Genomic DNA, 18,919 nt, shown 5'->3' with positions numbered 1-18,919 from the left:
TCATCTCACATGGAACAATGCATGTGGAAGAAACTTGTTCATTGTGCATCTTATGTTTCACACATCGCAGGTCCGATAAGTTTGACATTTCTGACTGTGGTGATTTCCGACGCACAGGAAAATGAGGAGGAGGAATCTTATACATTTTATTATGAGTTATATGCCAGGTAACTCTTTTTACAACCAACCCCCAAACAAACTGATGCACATGGGTCAAAATAAATTAAATGTTGAGATGCAGAATAAAAATGCACTAGTACCAGTTACATTTAAATATTCAGTGCTGAGATCACAGGTTATGCTAAATGTTTAATTGATTATTTTAGAAGTGCAGTCCACCCCTGCCTCTTCCCTCCACTCTCCCCCTTTTCTTTCCGAGGGGGTCCCCGGAGCTGTACCAGGTTAATTTCCACTCCAGGAAAGGTATCGCTGGTACACTGTGTATTTGTGTATATATGTCTTATCTATCTTCAATCCTTGGATGATCTATTGCTCGATGAAGGCTCCTGGTTAATTTTCTTTCCCTGTGGTTGCAAGCATCTCTTCTCCATGTTGCTCCAATACATTTTCAGATTTTTAGTTAGATCTCGCTTGCACCCAAAAAAAACTACTTGCCGAACCATAAAATCTACTAACCCCGCCTTTTAAAAATGAAATTGAATAATTTCCTAGAAAGAACTAATAACATTCTTTTTTGACATAACAGTTTATTTATGGTATTACATTTATAATTTACTACAATTAGTCGCGTGTGTGTCTCCTAGGGGAAAAAAAGCCAGGTGTGAATGACTAGTTTCCTGAACCCCTTAACCAGTGCTTGGACGTCCCCACTTCACAATTTTCAAAAGCAGCAATCCTGCCTGGGATCTTACCTGATCCGCACTCCCTCAATGTCCAGGTACCCTCATTCCCGCAATGTTAAATGTTGGAGGGGAGGTGTTTCCTACCTGCCTTCCGGGTTAGGGGGGTTCCGATGTCTACCATGTGAAGCTTGAGAGTCAGATCTGGAAAAAAGCAGTATAGGGCAGTTAAGAGATATATATATATATATATATATATATATATATATATATATATATATATATACACACACACACACACACACACACACACACACACACACACACACACACACACACACACACACTGTTCGACAAACCTATACATTTGCTTGCCCCGGGCGAGTGGATTTAACCCCCGGGCGAGTAAATATTGGCCCAAGCAGCACACGTTTGATACTAGGTGGCGAGTAGATTTTTTGGTGATTTGTCAACCACTGTGTATATATATATATTGCATAAGATATCCAGAGTGAGTGAGACGGACAGATTTTGTGTGTGTGTCAGAGAGGGAGAGGGTGGGTGACTGACAGGGGGAGTACTTCTGGTGTCTTACACAGACACTCCCATACACACACAAAGTGGAGTACGAGAGGCAGCGACGGATATGAGTGACGGGACCGGGGGGGAGGGGGTTTGGGAAGAGAGAAAAGGCCGGCGAACCGAGTAGGCGGCTCGCTGCCTCCCCCTGCACCCACCGCATGCCCCAGGGGCCAGCCAGCCACAACCGTGCACCACCACTGCCCCGCGCCCTTCTCTCGCCCCGCGTGGGCAACCAAGGGGATCGGGTAGGAAGCGAGTGCATGGAGGCAAGGGAGCGCATTGTCCCTTCCCGAGGGATGGAACACCCCCGGCGGACACACCCCCACAACCACCTACTGCCCCGGGGGCAGAAGGGGGAACACCACACCAGGCGAGCGGAAGCTGCAGTCCTCCCCACCCCCCCAATATGTGTCTCCAAGCTAGAGTTACAGAGTATAAGATAACGCGCACACACCAGAGACAAGGGAGGAGAGGCATGGGAGACATTACTTACCTCTGCAGAGAAGGAAGGGCGGGCTTTACTGGCCAACACGCGTCAGCCCAATCAGGTCGGGGGATACTCCTGAGGAAGTCTCACCAGAGACGAACCGCATAGGATTATTAGATTGTCACCTACTTTCTATGTGTCCCTTATTGTATGCCAATTTGCAATAATACAGCTTTTTGAGAATTTAATAGCTGGGGTGTGCTTAATTATTTTGGATTCATTGAGAGCCTATACATACAAAGCAAGGCAGCTGATCCGACTGAGTGAAGAGTCCTGTGTGGAGTTGGGAGTGTAACTCATTACACACTTGAGTTTCTGCGCTCCTGTCCTTGCGCATGGTTGAGGAAGCAGACCGGAGCAGGCCGAGTCTACCTCGGTGAGAGACCGGAGGATCTGAGGACCTGCATAATCCACTGTGGTGAAGTGACGGGAGAACCATCCTCGTCTCCCGCAGGAGCGGGTTTTTTCTTTTATAAGAAAAAGGATGGATTCCTCAAACCCTGCATCGATTATCTGGGCCTTAACAAGATCACAATAAAGAACCGGTACCCTTTACCGTTAATTTCTGAACTCTTTGACAGACTGCAGGGGGCCACAATCTTCACCAAGTTGGATTTACGAGGAGCTTACAATCTAGCAAGAATCCGTCAAGGGGACGAGTGGAAGACGGCCTTCAACACTCGGGATGGACATTATAAATACCTTGTTATGCCATTTGGCCTGTGCAATGCCCCAGCAGTATTCCAGGACTTCGTTAACGAAAATTTCAGGGACCAATACGTCATTGTCTACCTTGATGATATCCTAATCTTCTCCAAGTCCGTACAAGAACATCCGGGTCATGTTAAACATGTACTTCTATGTCTACGAGAGAATCATCTTTTTGCTAAGTTAGAGAAGTGTCAGTTCCATCAGACCACGACAGCATTTTTAGGTTATATCATCTCTGATACTGGCCTTGCCATGGATCCAGCCAAGGTGAAAGCAGTCCTGGATTGGCCCCGTCCAACGACTCTGAAAGCCATACAAAGCTTTCTAGGCTTCGCCAACTACTATCGAAGATTCATACAGAATTTCTCCTCTGTAGTAGCGCCCATTCTGGCCTTAACACAGAAAGGTGCTGATCCCGCCTTATGGTCTCCTGCTTCTATTCAAGCATTCAAGAGACTGAAAACAGCCTTTGTGTTAGCTCCTGTCCTCGTGCACCCGGATCCTGGGTTGCCCTTCACCCTTGAAGTGGACACATCTGACGTTGGGGCCGGAGCAGTATTGTCCCAGAGGAAGACACCTCAGGCCAAACTTTACCCGTGCGCTTTCTTCGCCAAGAAATTCTCCGCCGAACAAAACTATGATGTAGGCAATCGGGAACTCCTGGCCATGAAAATGGCTTTAGAAGAATGGAGGCATCTGCTCGAGGGCACTGAAAATCCAGTCACCATACGGATGGATCACAAAAATCTCCTCATTGAAGGTGCTTGTCAGTTGGGGTCACAACAAGCACGACGGTCACATTTTTTTCCTGGTTTATTTTTATAATTTCGTTTCTACCAGGTTCAAAGAATGTGAAGGCAGACGCCCTCTCCCGTCAGTTCCTGGTGGAAGACAAAACTGAAGACCGAGAGGAGACTATACTTCCCCCAGCATGCATAATCTCCGCTAATACCTTTGATTCTTTGGAGAACATCGTTCAAGGTCAGTCCGATTATTCTTGAGGATCTCGAAGTCCCAGAGGGTCGCCTTTTTACCGCACCTGCATATCATAGGAAAGTACTGGAATGGGGTCACTCCTCCTAGAGCTCCGGACACCCAGGTACTAGGAGAACCATCGACCTGCTGAAACGGACCTTCTGGTGGCCGGGAATGCGGAGGGAGATCAAGGAATTTTCTACTGCGTGCCTTACATGTGCTCAAAATAAGACTCCCTGTAACAGACCCACGGGGATACTCCAACCCCTTCCGATTCCAGATCATCCATGGACCCACCTATCCATGGATTTCATTGTGGAACTTCCGATATCCAAAGGTATGAATACCATCTTGATGATGGTGGACCGTTTCTCAAAGCAAGCTAACTTTATTCCCCTCAAGGGCCTGCCTAATGCCCCCAAACTATCAGAGGTTTTAATCAAATGCATTTTTCATCTCCATGGGGTACCCCAGGTTATTGTCTCAGATTGGGGATTCCAATTTATTTCTAAATTATGGCGGGCCTTTTGCCAGCAATTGGGAATCTCTCTTAATTTTTCTTTGGGTTACCATCCCCAGACCAATGGTCAGACAGAACAGACTAACCAATCGTTAGAACAATTTATTCAATGTTTTATTTCCGATACCCAGGACAACTGGACAGATCTTTTACCTTGAGCCGAGTTTTCTCACAACAATTTACGGAGTGAGTTAACAGGGGACTCTCTGTTTTTTTATTAATTATGGCTTTCACCCTTCAGTTCTTCCCGCTACAGGATTCAGATCTGGGGTGCCAGCAGTTGACAACAGGATTCTGCAGCTACAGAGCTCATGGTAGAGGATTAAATAGAATCTCAAGAGAGCACTGTCCATACAGAGAAACAGGCGGACCAGCATCGACGTAGAACTCCAGCATACAATCCAGGGGAGAAGGTATGGCTATTCACCAAAAACATTAGTCTAAAGGCACCCACTGCGAAATTGGCACTGAGATTTATTGGTCCACTAGCTGATATACCCGGCGTTGCCCGGGCGTGGAAGGACAGGGGGCATGGAGTGGAAGGGCAGGGGGGGAGGGGCGTGGAAGGGCGGGGGGGGGGCCAAGGGGCGTAGAAGGGTGGGGAGGGCAAAGGGCAGGGAGGGGCGGGGGGGCAAGGGGCGGGGGGGGCAAATGGCAGGGAGGGGCGGGGGGCAAAGGGCAGGGGGCAAAGGGCAGGGGGAGGGGGGGCAAAGGGCAGGGGGAGGGAGGGCAGGGGGCAAAGGGTTGGGAGGGCAGGGGGCAAAGGGCTGGGGGTGCAGGTGGACAGGGGGGGGCAGGGAGGGTAGGGGGGGGCAAAGGGCAGGGGGAGGCAGGGAGGGTAGGGGGGGGCAAAGGGCAGGGGGAGTCAGGGACGCGGTAATTCCCCTGCGTTTCCTCACCTTGCACACGGCCGCGCTCCTCCTCTTCCTCCGGGTACCGGCCGCCCTCCTCCTCCACCTCGGGCTCCTCAGCGGAGAGGCTGAGACGCTCCGGTGAGGAGGTGCTGCGCCTTTCGCGGGGAGAGGCGGAGACAGCCGGAGGAGCGGCCTCTGGGACGGGGAGCGGCCTCTGTGAGGGGAGAGCCGCACAGTGCGTGCTCTGTGTGTGTGTGGGGGGGAGGGGGGGAGCGGCCTGTGTGAGGGGAGAGCCGCACAGTGCGTGCTCTGTGTGTGTGGGTGGGGGGGATAAGCGGGGCGGGGGGTAAACGGGGGAGAGCGGGTGTGTGTGTGTGTGACCTTTGGCCCGTCACTCCGCCTCAGGCCAATGAGAGGTGTGCGGGGGCGGGCGGGCCAAGGAAGCAATCTCATTGGCCTGGCCCAAGGTCCAATGGGATTGCCGCTAGGGACACAGGGAGGGACACAGGGAGACACATACAGACATAGCCACATACGACGCTTTCACAAATATATAGTAGATTCACCATCATTGAGAAGATCAATCCAGTGGCTTACGCTTACCGGCTTCCATGTGAATCCCATCCGTTTTCCACACCTCTCTTCTGAAGCCATTTGTACAGGATCCTCGGTCTCCTGTCCTGGTTTCTCCTCCTGAACCCTTCCTCATAGAGGGACAACAAGAATTTGTGCAGTCAGTACTGGATTCCAGGATAACCAGGGGAGGTCTCCAGTATCTGGTCCATTGGAGGGGCGTTGGGCCCGAAGAGCATTCCTGGATCTCCCAGGACCAATTACATGCCCCCAGGTTCATCCGGGCCTTCCACTTGAAGTACATTCAAACAATCCCTGAGACGCCCAGAGGTCGCTCCTGAAGGGAGAGGGGGGTACTGTGAGGATCGGCACTATGCTCTGCCCCCGTGTCAGGTCCTGTGACGACACGGATGACGTGCCGCAGACCAGAGAAACTTCCCAGACAGGGGGATACCTCCAGGTTCGTGCTTAGACTCCGCCCCTGCGTCACATCCCGTGATAATGCAGTGACGCATCACGCCCGCAAGAAACCACGCACCGGCGCCACCTCATGAAGAGCACGGGTTAATCCCGAACTCCACAATAACCCAGGATCACTTGCACCTGCGGCTCACTCCGCCTCCACTTTACCATTGGGCGCCTGCTTACTAGTGGGCGTTTCATGCTAATCTCTGGCAGCTGCTTGCTAGCTTCTCATTGGTCACCTGACCTTTATATGTTCAGCCAGCCCTATGGCAAATTGGCTGAGCATAATTATTCGTTCCTGAACGTAGTGCTTACCTCAAGTATCTGTTGCCTTGTGCATTATTGATACTGTCTTGTCTCTCTGTTTGACCTCGGCTTCAACCTGGACTCCCGATGTCTCTCTACCTTGACCTTGGCTTGCATATGGACCTCAACCTTCTCCGCCCCAGGACGCCCGCTACCCTATACGACTATCCTCGCTTCTCCAACCCTGACCCGGCTATACGACTATCACTCTGCACTCCGGACGCGCTCATGCGGCTGGAGGTCGGTTTTCACTAACATCCCCACCTCAGCCTTGCGGTCCCATCTTGTTTGTGGTGAACACTCTTGACAATAAATTGTCATTTCTACTTATTTACTTTATACCCTTTTTCAGCTAATGCCTGTAACAAAACTAAAGAGCCCTCTTTTAAAAGTCTCTATCTCTGTCACCATATTCTGGCAACATTTCCTGACTTTCTACAATTATAACATTTTCGTCCTCTGTCTTGGTCCCTATTAGTGAATCTATTCTGAGAATAGAACACATGTTCTTTAACAGCTGTATCTTGTGAATAAAACACTGTCTGAACTAGTACTAATTTAACACTTTCCTTTGCTAACTTGTCTTCCTGATTTTTTTTCTTTGCTTCCTTACAGCGCTGCATGTGTTCTGCAACAGTCACAACTTCAGCAAGGGTCTTATGTTCCCAGCCAATACATATAGTCTGTACTTGCATCCCTGTTTCTGCATGTAAACCTTTCATAAAAGCAGCCACTATAAGTGGTCTTGCATTTGTTTCTACTCCTTCAATTCCTCCATACGCCATGATCATTTTCAATAATCTATCAGCAAATTCACTTACTGTTTCTTCCTTATTTTGTTTTGTTGTGTTAATTTTTATCCAGTCAATTGTCAAAATAAAAGTCCCAATAATTACATTTTTAACATTTGCATACCATGTTCCCAAATCCCCTAAAACTCTTGTTTCAATGTGCCCCTATTTCTATCTGTCTAGCATTATAAGCAGTGATACATTTAGTTTGGTCAGTAGATGTCATAAGTACTCTAAACAAATGTCTTACATCTCCCACAGTCAGATTGTATGCTATCATAATACCATCCAAAGCCTCATTAAAGCCCACAGGATCCTCAGAGACTTTTGGGAACAGCTGTTTTAATAACACCAACTCAAATGGTGCCCAGGGGGCATGTATAATTCTGGGCACACCAGCCTCAGTAACCGCACCTATCTCTCGCAATAGAATAATTTTTTCATTTTTTTTTGTCTTAGGATGAGTTTTTAAAGGTGTATCATACAGTTTTATTTTCCTGGGGGCAAATTTCTTCTCTAACAACCTTTTACTTTGCCTTGTCCCAAAAACAATATGTCCTGAAATTTGGGAAATTAAATCTGACACATCCCTAGAAAATGTAGAATGTTTAAAAGGTCTGATGCATTCATCCTCACTTTCATCCTGACTCTCAATCTCATTCTCAGTTTTAGGATCAAATTCCATTAGATCAAAATTAAATCTGACAACTTCTGCTATTTTATTTTTAAATCTCTTTCCACACAGGATTTTTACACACAGGATTTATCCACACACGACTTTTAATAACTAATGCAGATTTAAATTAATCCCCACACAGTTTAAACACCACACAGATGATAACTACTACAGATTGACGTTATTCTCACTAAGAACCTCGTTACCACACAGTTTTTATCAATTGTTTCTTACAATAACTCACTCATTATCAGAAATCCGTCACCCAGACTAGACTTCAAAGATGTGTTCCGCATAGGCTTTCTCAAGAATCAAGATGCGAAACATGTTGAATCTATGATCCTGGGAGGACTGGAGACTGAAAAGACTGGCAGTGCATAGCTGGAGAAACCGGAGAAGCCACTTCCGCCCAAAGTTGGAGTACAACCGGACATGACCCATGCGGATGCGTGAGGTGTATAGCGGTGTGGAGGTTGTATCCGTGAGACGAGCAGCAGACCAGTGATCTCTTCAGCAGTTCTCTCCCACGTATTTTTTAACATTATCAAATGTGAGTGCAATTGTTTACTTGTTACTTTGTGCAATATATTATCCCTACAATATCACACTATTGCGATATCTCTCTTATTATTTATTACTGTTATCTGATGAGAACAAGTGGCTTACAACAGAGGGTGTATTACAACACAAACTCCTACCAAGGGACACACAAAAGGGCTCCCATCAGAGAGAGATGAATCTCTGATATGCTATATTACATCAGAAGAATATTGTGAGTGAGACCAACACTGAATTAATAGATTGGAATATTTTTTATCACAGACTACACTATTATTGGTTTTGTCTCTCCCCCTTTTTTTTCTTTATATATATCACTTAACCACCAAGCGCTCCCCCCTTACCTGGAAGATGAAAACACTATAACTGGGACAGCGAACAGTCCTAATCAAGGGTGTAGAGCAGCTATTTACTTCAACATATTGAACGTCAGGGGACTTCGTCCTTAGTGACGAAACGCGTAGGGCATTTCCCAAAGAGGCGAGTTTGTGGCTGACATTACTGCACGAACGGAGAGAGTACCTTGGAGCTGTTGCTATTTTGCTTGGGACTGCTGTCGCTTCCGGTTTTGCAGTTGCCTTCTGGTGAGCAGTGAGAGCTGTGGGAGGTGTATCTGGAGGGAGTCTCTGACTGTGTTGCTGATTATTACATCATCTGGCTGCGGTGGCTCCAGTGCACCTTGCTGAACCAACGGATACACCAGAGGTGGCACGATTGACGATTGAGTATATCTCATAAATGCTATTATTTTTACTCTGTTTGTGAGTGCGATTTTTATATATTTTACAATCCCATAAATACTGTTTTATACTTTATCACACTAGGAGTGCGCCTGTTTTTTCTTCTTCTTTTCTGCATATATATATATATATATGTAACGGTTGTTCCCTATTGGTGTGACCCACCCAATCTCATATTGGCCTGTGTGGTCTAACCAGCCCCATTACATGGTCGTGTTTGGTGGTGCACCTGTAGGCAACAGGACTCCTGAGTCTCCCGCATGATGGTATTCAGGGATTGTCAATCAAGACAGGTAGCTGAGGTAGTGTGTGCGAGTCCTACCTATATCACGTGCAGCGCCTCCACCTCATCAGGGTCTATGCATCCGCAGGGAGATAGTCCTGATGAAGAACTCCTTCTTAGTGGTGCCGTCCACTGGAGAGTAACATCACACTCACACAGTGGGGGTATCATTGAACAAGACATATTTATTGTTGCTTGGTGGGCAAACTGCCCTTCACAGCCAGCTGTCTCAGCCGCACATAGTTCTATGCTGTCCCTTTGCCAGGTACGCCCTCCCAATGGAGTGGGATCCCCTCTCCCCGTAGGGAGATTACCCCTGTGCCAGGTCCCTGGACACAGTGTGGCTCTTCTCAAGATTAATGTAGAAATGGACCACTAGTTACTGAACTAGTGGGTTCTTCCTTCCCAACAACTCAGCAATCCAGCAACCAACTAATTTTTGGGCAGTGCTGTGCCTTATATACTTCAGGAGCTGTCACAACTCTGATGTCACTAACTGTGGACTCAGAGCTGGAAGCCACTCCCACTCATACATAGGGCACCTCACCAGGGTGTGAGGGCAAACCTCCATAATTACTGCTGGCATCCCTGTAACTTACCAGGTTTACTGCCAGCAGGGGAGACAACTGCAGACCATTTTACATGCATGGCTACATATATATATATATATATATATATATATATATATATATATATATATATATTATTGTCACTTTTTGTTGTCTGTTTTTGAGGTGATGGACTTGCACTGATTGAAGTATTTTAATATCACATTATTATTGTGGTCACTAGTATTGTAGTTTTTAGAAATTCACTCGACACAGTTCACTTTATTTCTTGAGAAGCGCCCGATTCACCCATTTTTCCCTTTAATAACTCATTGCTCACAGCCTGGTGCAGCCCTGCTATTGGCTGTCACTCCCTAATATGGTCAGCCAGCCCTCCTCCAAGTTGGCTGATCATAACTATAGTTTTGTAACTTGTGCTTGCCTCAAGCAACCTGCTTTACCTTGTCTTGTGATTCCTGCCTGCTGCCTTTTCGTTGTACCTGACCCTTGCTTGTTCTTGGACCTCTGCCTTCTCTGTCCCTTGACCTCAGCTTGTATTGGATTCCCACCTTCTGTACTCCTGGGCCCCGGCTACGCACAACGACCATCTGACTTCTCCAACCCCAGACCACGGCGAGTATCACGACCATTCTAACCTCTCCTACCCTACCCAGCTACACAACGACTCCGCAATTCGGATACGGTTAAGTGGTTGTAGGTCGGTGTATTCTGACATCCCCACCTCAGCCTCGCGGTCCTGTTTGTGGTGAGCACTCGTTACATTAAGAGACCGATCCACATAAGTTTGTCTGAGGAAAAGATGAGGGCCTTGTTCATGCAGTGCCAGGTAACAAAAATGCAAAAAGCTGCTACAGTATGATGATCAGGTTGGATTGAGGTGCCTTTTAAGAGGTAACATGCTGGTCTGATGAAGATACGAACATAGCCTTAAAATATATATATTTAAAATACTCCAGCACGTTTGATACCTAAATGTAGTAGACTGGTTTCCACATTTCCTACAGACTAGAACTACAGAAACAAATAATTTGTCAGCTTTAGGAAAACAATGAAACAGCTTTGTCATATGGTGAATAGACACATATCCTAAAATTGTATGAAAGACATGGGGAAACATCAGTGGCTGTAATTGAGGCTCAACAGCCTCATGATGAGGATTACAGTCCCAATCTTGCAACTATAGATCAAATTGCAGAACCAACTGAGGTGTTTGTAGGCATATAGAAGGCAGTGCACTGCCACAATGCAGCCATCTAAACTAACCAGGACAGCATGCAAAAGCCAGCGACTCCTGAGATTATACTTAGGCCAGGGCCATGGTCAAAAAGACCGTGCTGACCCGCGCGGAGGGGAAACATTATCCCTATCAGCACGGCTTTAGACGGTGCTTCCGCAGGTGTGTGGAGGCGTGTGGAATTGGTGCTGACATCAAATTTTTCCCGCTGAGTGAAGCGCAGGGCCGGTCACGTGACTGCCAAAAGCCAATTGCAGTCCGTGACGTCGGCACCGTGACGTGTTGCGCTAGCCCCGCCTCCCGCCCAGCTCCCACCCGGCTCACAAGCGCGCACGCTGACGCTCATGCAGGGACACAAAAAAGCTCCTGCTTGAGCAGAGCATGAGCGTCAGTTCTGTGAATGCCACCATGTCCGAGGCCCTAGCCTGGAACCTGTAGTCAGCATGTAGGAGAAGGTGGTTTTGTGGGGAATCCAACAAATTAGTACAGAAACTGCTGAGACAGTAACGGGAGCAAATTAGATAGAGGACCAGTTCAAAGCAGAAATTATACTGCTGGCTGTAAGCAATATAAGAGTGATACAGAGCGTGTATGTTCTATACACAGCTTCCAGCAAAATTACCAAAATAATCAAAGTGAACAGTATAGGGGAGAAACTAAAAGTACCACTGAATGGGGAAGTCATACACAAGTACACTGCCCATATCGTGGATGGCACTATGCCCTGCACTACCAGCAGAAGGACTTCCAATTATGTATTCTGTATCTTAAAAAAAAAAAAAAGTTAATTGATTAACTGTGCAATAGGCTGTTGTTTAAGCATTATAGTATTTTGTCTTCTGTTTACAAATGTTAGGATTTCTTAAACAAAATACTGTATATAATGTTACTGTTAAGTTTATTGATTGTGTATTTAGTATTTTAAACCTCTTCAGAGTTCCCCCTCCCCAACCATAGGTAAAAGGGAAAGGCAACAAAAGAAGAGTATTTAAACTACAAAAACGTTGACCGCTAAACACCAAATTCAAATGTCTCGATTGTTTTTCATTGTTAACCAAGATAATGTTTTTGTAATTAAAGGAAAACACTATCAAAAGAAAAAAATACAGATTTGACAAAAAAATAACCAGAATCCTTCTATATACAGTATGTACTGTAGCCCCCTTTCCCCCGTACCTGGGAGACTAACTGCACTTCCGTTACCTGAGTGGCTAACAGGAGGCCTAAACCTCCACTGAAGGGAGCCTGGGGTGACCTTGTTCACTAACACACACAGCGCCTCCACCTGAGAAGGATCCTCACACAGTGGGATAGCCCCTCCGAAGACAATACAGCAGTAAATATACACGCTTGGTACTATAAAGGAATATTTACTGAACATATGATTAATACAGTACAACTACACAACACAATATTAACCATGTGGAGTATCCCCACAGTACTGGAGGTGCGGTGGCACCAGTGTCCCAGTGTCTGTCCCACAACGTCAGTCCCCACCCAAAGTGTAGGTAGAAACGCTACTCCTGAGAACCGTTGGTGCACTTAGATGTTATACCTTCCCAGGCACTCCAGTACCCGGGTACCGCCGAATGACAGAGGGTTCGTCTGTTCCAATGGTGTATGTTGGTCCGGTCCGTCCATGAAGGCGTCCACCCCTGCGTGGGGTGAACTCCCTTGGAGGGTCTCACCGTAAGTCTCTTGGTATAGTCTTGGGTCTGGTCCCAGACCGCAGGCCTCGCGTACAGCGTAGCGTCTAGTCACCTGATACTAGTGCTACTAAGGGAAAGTGTCCCTATCTGGGGCCTTCTCTGTAGCTGCCACAAGCTAAGGATGGTCGGGGCCTATCTAGGACATGCGGGGCAACTCTAGGCTTATTCGAGGGAAGCACAGCTCCCTGGACACTACCTGCTCTGTTGCTGCTCCCCTTCCAACTGGCGTGGTGCTCCTCGCACGCCAAATGTATCCTTTGCCTTGCCGGGGATACTACAGCCCTATTGGCTGTATTCCCTCACCTGATGCACAGCCCCTGAGGCTGTTGGGACTTGTAGTCCCCTGGCGGAGCCTATCCAATGGCTGCCGCACTACCTATACACAGGCATGCGCGGGACGACTTTCCAGGTTGGCTGCCGCAGAGCTCCAGCAACTAGGTCGCCTGCCTGCAGTCCCGGCAGCAACCTCACCCTCCTCCACACCCTCATTGGAGGTAGGGGGACCAGGCTACATCTATAATACCTGTATGTTATAGTTGAATAATTACAAAATGTAGATGGACATGTATGTTTGAAAGGTGATGAGTTAGGTGACCATTCTGATCCAGTGAAAACAGACAAACCGGCGCCTTTAAGAAATAAAAAATCTGACCAAATATAGTCCAATTTAAACAGCTTGGATGAGTTCCATGGAAGTGTCCTCAATGTAATCTCAGACAAACAAACATGTAAGACAACAACATGAAAGAAAAAAGAGAAAAAAAGATCATAGTGCAACAAATTACAAACAACAAATCACTGATAGAAAGTATGCAGTTTAAGACAGCAGTTTAATACAAGAATTAAATGGTATAAAAAACAACAAACATATGCTTGTTGGGCAAAAACCACTAATGAAGTGATGGCATCCAGTGGGGCTAAAATTGAGACCCTACTTACAGCAATGCTGATATATAAAGGCCTGTAGCTCAATCACACTGATCGCTTCGGGGCCTGGAGGGAGGATGATGCAGCTCGATCGCCTGGAAACCCTGCACCGCTGGGAAGCACAAATACTGAGGCTTCACGCCGCCAGCCGCCACACCTGTCTTCAACGCGGATCAGCTCTAGGATAGGAAGCCGCCCAGGCTCAGTGCCGCCGAAGGACTCACTGGGATAGTCACGCAGACCAGAAGGTCTCGCGATGGTCTCTGACGTCACCACTATGAGCCGGGATGTGGGAGGGGCACACGCAAATGCTACGGGCTCAGACAGCCAAAGGCCACGGACAAAAGGAAACGGGCTAACAGGGAGGAAGCCAAAAAGTCTCTGCCAGAGAATAGTCCACCCTACGCGTTTCCTGACGTCAGTCACTTCGTCAGGGGCATGATGGGAAATAAACAAGTGGCAGTACATTTATACTGAAACACTAATTGGCTTATTAGCTTAAAACACAATATTAAAATACACTCATAATAAGCAGACTAATATCAGTGATAATAACATGCAAGAACCATAAAATAAACAAAAATAAAAAATAATAATTAATAAATAAACATACAAATATAAGATAAATAAAAATTAACATGAAACACTTGTTATTAAAGGAACAGTACAAAGAGAAAACATTCATAGGATTAATCATAACAAGAGACTTCAAACATGGAAGAATACCTATACCAATAGACAACAAGCAGCAAAAGAGGACACCACTACAAGGTCTTAAAAGAAAACCCTCACTATTTAACCAAAAATGCAGCTAGGTCGAATTCAATATTCAGACCATTAGGGGATAGCGTTTTAAGTTCATATATCCAATATGACTCACGCTTGCTAATACCATTAATTTTATCTCCCCCTCTCCAATTGCCAGGATAACTTTCAATGGCCTGACATTTAAGACCAATAGGATTCTGGTGATGATGGGTTAAAAAATGATGGGACACACTATGTGTAGTTAGACCTCTTTTAATGTTGTATATGTGTTCGTATATACGTCTCTGGTAAGACCTCCCTGTGCGGCCTACATATTGTAGCGTGCACGGGCACTGCAATAAGTATATTACAAATACAGAATGGCAGTCGATATAAGAACGTATATCATATATCCGACCGGTGACGTTGGAACTAAACGCACTTTGTTTGGAACTGTACTTGCAAGCAGTGCAACTACTGCAAGGAAAAAAGCCTTTTGGATGTTTCCCCAAGACAGACCCCTTAGATAAATTTGGGCAAGTGGGAGCCAGTCTGGATTGCAAGTTAGGGGCCTTCCTAAAAATAACAGCTGGTTTTGGGGGAAGAATTTGGGCCAAAACAGGATCTCTTAGGAGGATAGGCCCATGATTACACAAAACCTTCCTAATTTGTGGAGCCATAGAGTTATACTGCGTTATAAACGAGACCACATTGTTAGAGTTAGATTCTCCTTTGTCCTTCTTATATTCTAGAAGGCCAGCCCTATCAATACCATGAACCTCTGACATAGCTTGTGAGAGTAAATCCTCTGAATAGTTTCTATCCAAAAATTTATTCTTTAGCTCACTCGCCTGAGACGCAAAAACCTCATCATCTGAGTAGTTACGCCTCAGGCGGATGAACGGGCCTTTTGGGATGTTGCGCAACCACTGAGGATTGTGCTGACTGGTGGCCATTACATAGTTATTGGCTTGTACACTTTTGAAGTACGTTTTTGTGCTTATTTGATTGTTGGCAGAACTGATATTCAAGTCCAAAAAGTCAATAGAGCTAGAATCAAATTGACAAGTAAACTTAAGATTGAGCTGATTGTTATTTAGATATGAAATAAAAGATTGTAATAATTCTACGCTACCATTACACACAAACAAAATATCGTCTATGTAGCGAAGCCAGAGCACCAAGTTTGCTCCAAAGGGGCAGTTATTCCAAATAGCGCCATAAATAAGTTGGCATAACTTGGAGCAAACCTGGTGCCCATGGCCGTGCCACATACCTGTAAATAAAATTTGGAATTAAACGAAAAATAATTATGGGTTAAAATGTAATGTATACTATCTGTAACAAAATCCTTTAAAACTGATGACATACTATCGTCCTTATCTAGCGTGCGACGTATGGCCTGGCAGCCAAGGGCATGGTCAATCACCGTGTAAAGAGATGTTACATCAGCGGTGACCCACACATACCCCGGCTGCCAATCCAAACCGCACAATGCCTGAAGCGCATGGGTGGTGTCGCGTAGATAGGACCTGAGATGAGAAACGTGAGGTTGCAAATAATAATCTATAAATTGAGATAAATTTGAAGTAAGCGAACCAATTCCAGATATAATGGGTCTACCTGGTGGGGTGTGAAGATCTTTGTGAATTTTGGGGATGATATAAAACAAGGGGATATGGGGATGTGCTTTTAATAGAAAATCATATTCATCCCTAGAAATAGCTAATTGAGCAACCCCCTGTTCTAATAATGTAGTGAGTTCTGCAAGAAAATTGAGGGTGGGATCCGCAGAAAGGGGGAGGTAAGTGGCCGTGTCCTGAAGAAGTCTATCAGACTCTTGGATATAATATTCTTTGTCCATGACCACTATACCACCCCCCTTATCAGCAGGTTTGATAACTATGGAATGATTACTTTCCAATTGAACCAATGCTTGTTTTTCTTGAAGGCTCAAATTATCTTTGCAACCAATTTCAGGTACTATCTGAAAAGGATTGTGAGGAGGATGAGGAGATTAGTAGTTATGAGTCTTTACCCACACAGGTTACTAAACAGGCGTTCTCTTTTTTAGAGTGGCGCAAGGAGAGAGAGCACATCTTTCCGGAGGTCAAGGTTACCACGATATCCAAACCCCCTTTAGATTTAGTGCTCCTAAGCAGCAAGAAAAAAAGAAAAAACGACCTAGAGGACAGAGAGGAGGCATTAATAGGCGAAATAGAATTAGAAGAAGAGATGTAGATGGGTCAAATATCTTCAACATTAGTAAGTACAAACTGACCGAAGTAGAGAAAAAAGTTTTAGGAAAAGGATTAACATTCGCACCAGTATGTGGGCCTAATAGCTTTAATATATACATTGATGTACAGAAATTTGTCAGGAAACTGGCACTCAAAAAATATTTCATCAATGATGCTATTAGCAGTGTAAGCAACCAAAATTCCACAAACCTAACTGATTTATCTACTACTGCACCACCTATTAACAATGTTATAAATACTTTAAATAAAAACTCCACTTTTAACCCTAAACACGCACAGGGACATTTTGTGAACACCTTCATTGATCTGGTAACCCAAGATCTGGAGACCTCTAGCCGAAATTTCAAGATCCGTCAAGATAATTTGAGCCTTCAAGAAAAACAAGCATTGGTTCAATTGGAAAGTAATCATTCCATAGTTATCAAACCTGCTGATAAGGGGGGTGGTATAGTGGTCATGGACAAAGAATATTATATCCAAGAGTCTGATAGACTTCTTCAGGACAGGGCCACTTACCTCCCCCTTTCTGCGGATCCCACCCTCAATTTTCTTGCAGAACTCACTACAGTAGCGACATACTTTATTAAAGTAAATGCCGGCGGCATGCCGGGATCTACCCCAGCTGCCGCCAGTCAGAAACGCGCGCCGCCGCGTTTCCCCCACGCACCCCCCCTCCACATCGCGCGCAATTACCCCCCCAAAGACACCCCGAACCCGGCTTCTACTCTGCCCCTCTGCTTCCCCGCACCCCCGCTTACCTAGATTTGAACTCCAGGGGTGTCGGGGAAGCCTGGGGAAGCCGGGGAAGACGGGGAAGCCGGGCGCGCTTGTGACCGTGACGTCACAGTGCGCCGCCACGCGCCGCGGCTACCCGCTTCCCAGCCTCATACAGCCAGCGGCATTTGCTCGAATAAGAGCTGCCGCTGCTGTACATTAACAGAACAGGGGGTTGCTCAATTAGCTATTTCTAGGGATGAATATGATTTTCTATTAAAAGCACATCCCCGTATCCCCTTGTTTTATATCATCCCCATAATTCACAAAGATCTTCACACCCCACCAGGTAGACCCATTATATCTGAAATTGGTTCGCTTACTTCAAATTTATCTCAATTTATAGATTATTATTTGCAACCTCACGTTTCTCATCTCAGGTCCTATCTACGCGACACCACCCGTGCGCTTCAGGCATTGCGCAGTTTGGATTGGCAGCCGGGGTATGTGTGGGTCTCCGCTGATGTAACATCTCTTTACACGGTGATTGACCATGCCCTTGGCTGCCAGGCCATACGTCGCACGCTAGATAAGGACGATAGTATGTCATCAGTTTTAAAGGATTTTGTTACAGATAGTATACATTACATTTTAACCCATAATTATTTTTCGTTTAATTCCAAATTTTATTTACAGGTATGTGGCACGGCCATGGGCACCAGGTTTGCTCCAAGTTATGCCAACTTATTTATGAGGCAGTGGGAGGAAGATTCTATTTGGAATAACTGCCCCTTTGGAGCAAACTTGGTGCTCTGGCTTCGCTACATAGACGATATTTTGTTTGTGTGGAATGGTAGCGTAGAATTATTACAATCTTTTATTTCATATCTAAATAACAATCAGCTCAATCTTAAGTTTACTTGTCAATTCGATTCTAGCTCTATTGACTTTTTGGACTTGAATATCAGTTCTGCCAACAATCAAATAAGCACAAAAAGGTACTTCAAAAGTGTACAAGCCAATAACTATGTAATGGCCACCAGTCAGCACAATCCTCAGTGGTTGCGCAACATCCCAAAAGGCCAGTTCATCCGCCTGAGGCGTAACTGCTCAGATGATGAGGTTTTTGCGTCTCAGGCGAGTGAGCTAAAGAATAAATTTTTGGATAGACACTATTCAGAGGATTTACTCTCACAAGCTATGTCAGAGGTTCATGGTATTGATAGGGCTGGCCTTCTAGAATATAAGAAGGACAAAGGAGAATCTAACTCTAACAATGTGGTCTCGTTTATAACGCAGTATAACTCTATGGCTCCTCAAATTAGAAAGGTTTTGTGTAATCATTGGCCTATCCTCCTAAGAGATCCTGTTTTGGCCCAAATTCTTCCCCCAAAACCAGCTGTTATTTTTAGGAAGGCCCCTAACTTGCAATCCAGA

At 45.7% G+C, this 18,919-nt stretch overlaps 1 long non-coding RNA gene across 1 annotated transcript; it reads left to right on the top strand.

The window, feature by feature from the left end:
- The first annotated feature begins 74 nt into the window (after positions 1-74).
- On the top strand, positions 75-9,113 carry LOC142496485 (uncharacterized). The gene is made up of 3 exons (XR_012802009.1): positions 75-167; positions 765-898; positions 8,039-9,113. It is a non-coding gene; the product is annotated as an uncharacterized LOC142496485 (long non-coding RNA).
- The last annotated feature ends 9,806 nt before the right edge of the window (positions 9,114-18,919 follow it).

This window comes from Ascaphus truei, chromosome 6 (assembly GCF_040206685.1).
Source record: "Ascaphus truei isolate aAscTru1 chromosome 6, aAscTru1.hap1, whole genome shotgun sequence".
NCBI lineage: Eukaryota > Metazoa > Chordata > Amphibia > Anura > Ascaphidae > Ascaphus > Ascaphus truei.
This window is presented reverse-complemented; position numbering and strand designations above follow the sequence as displayed.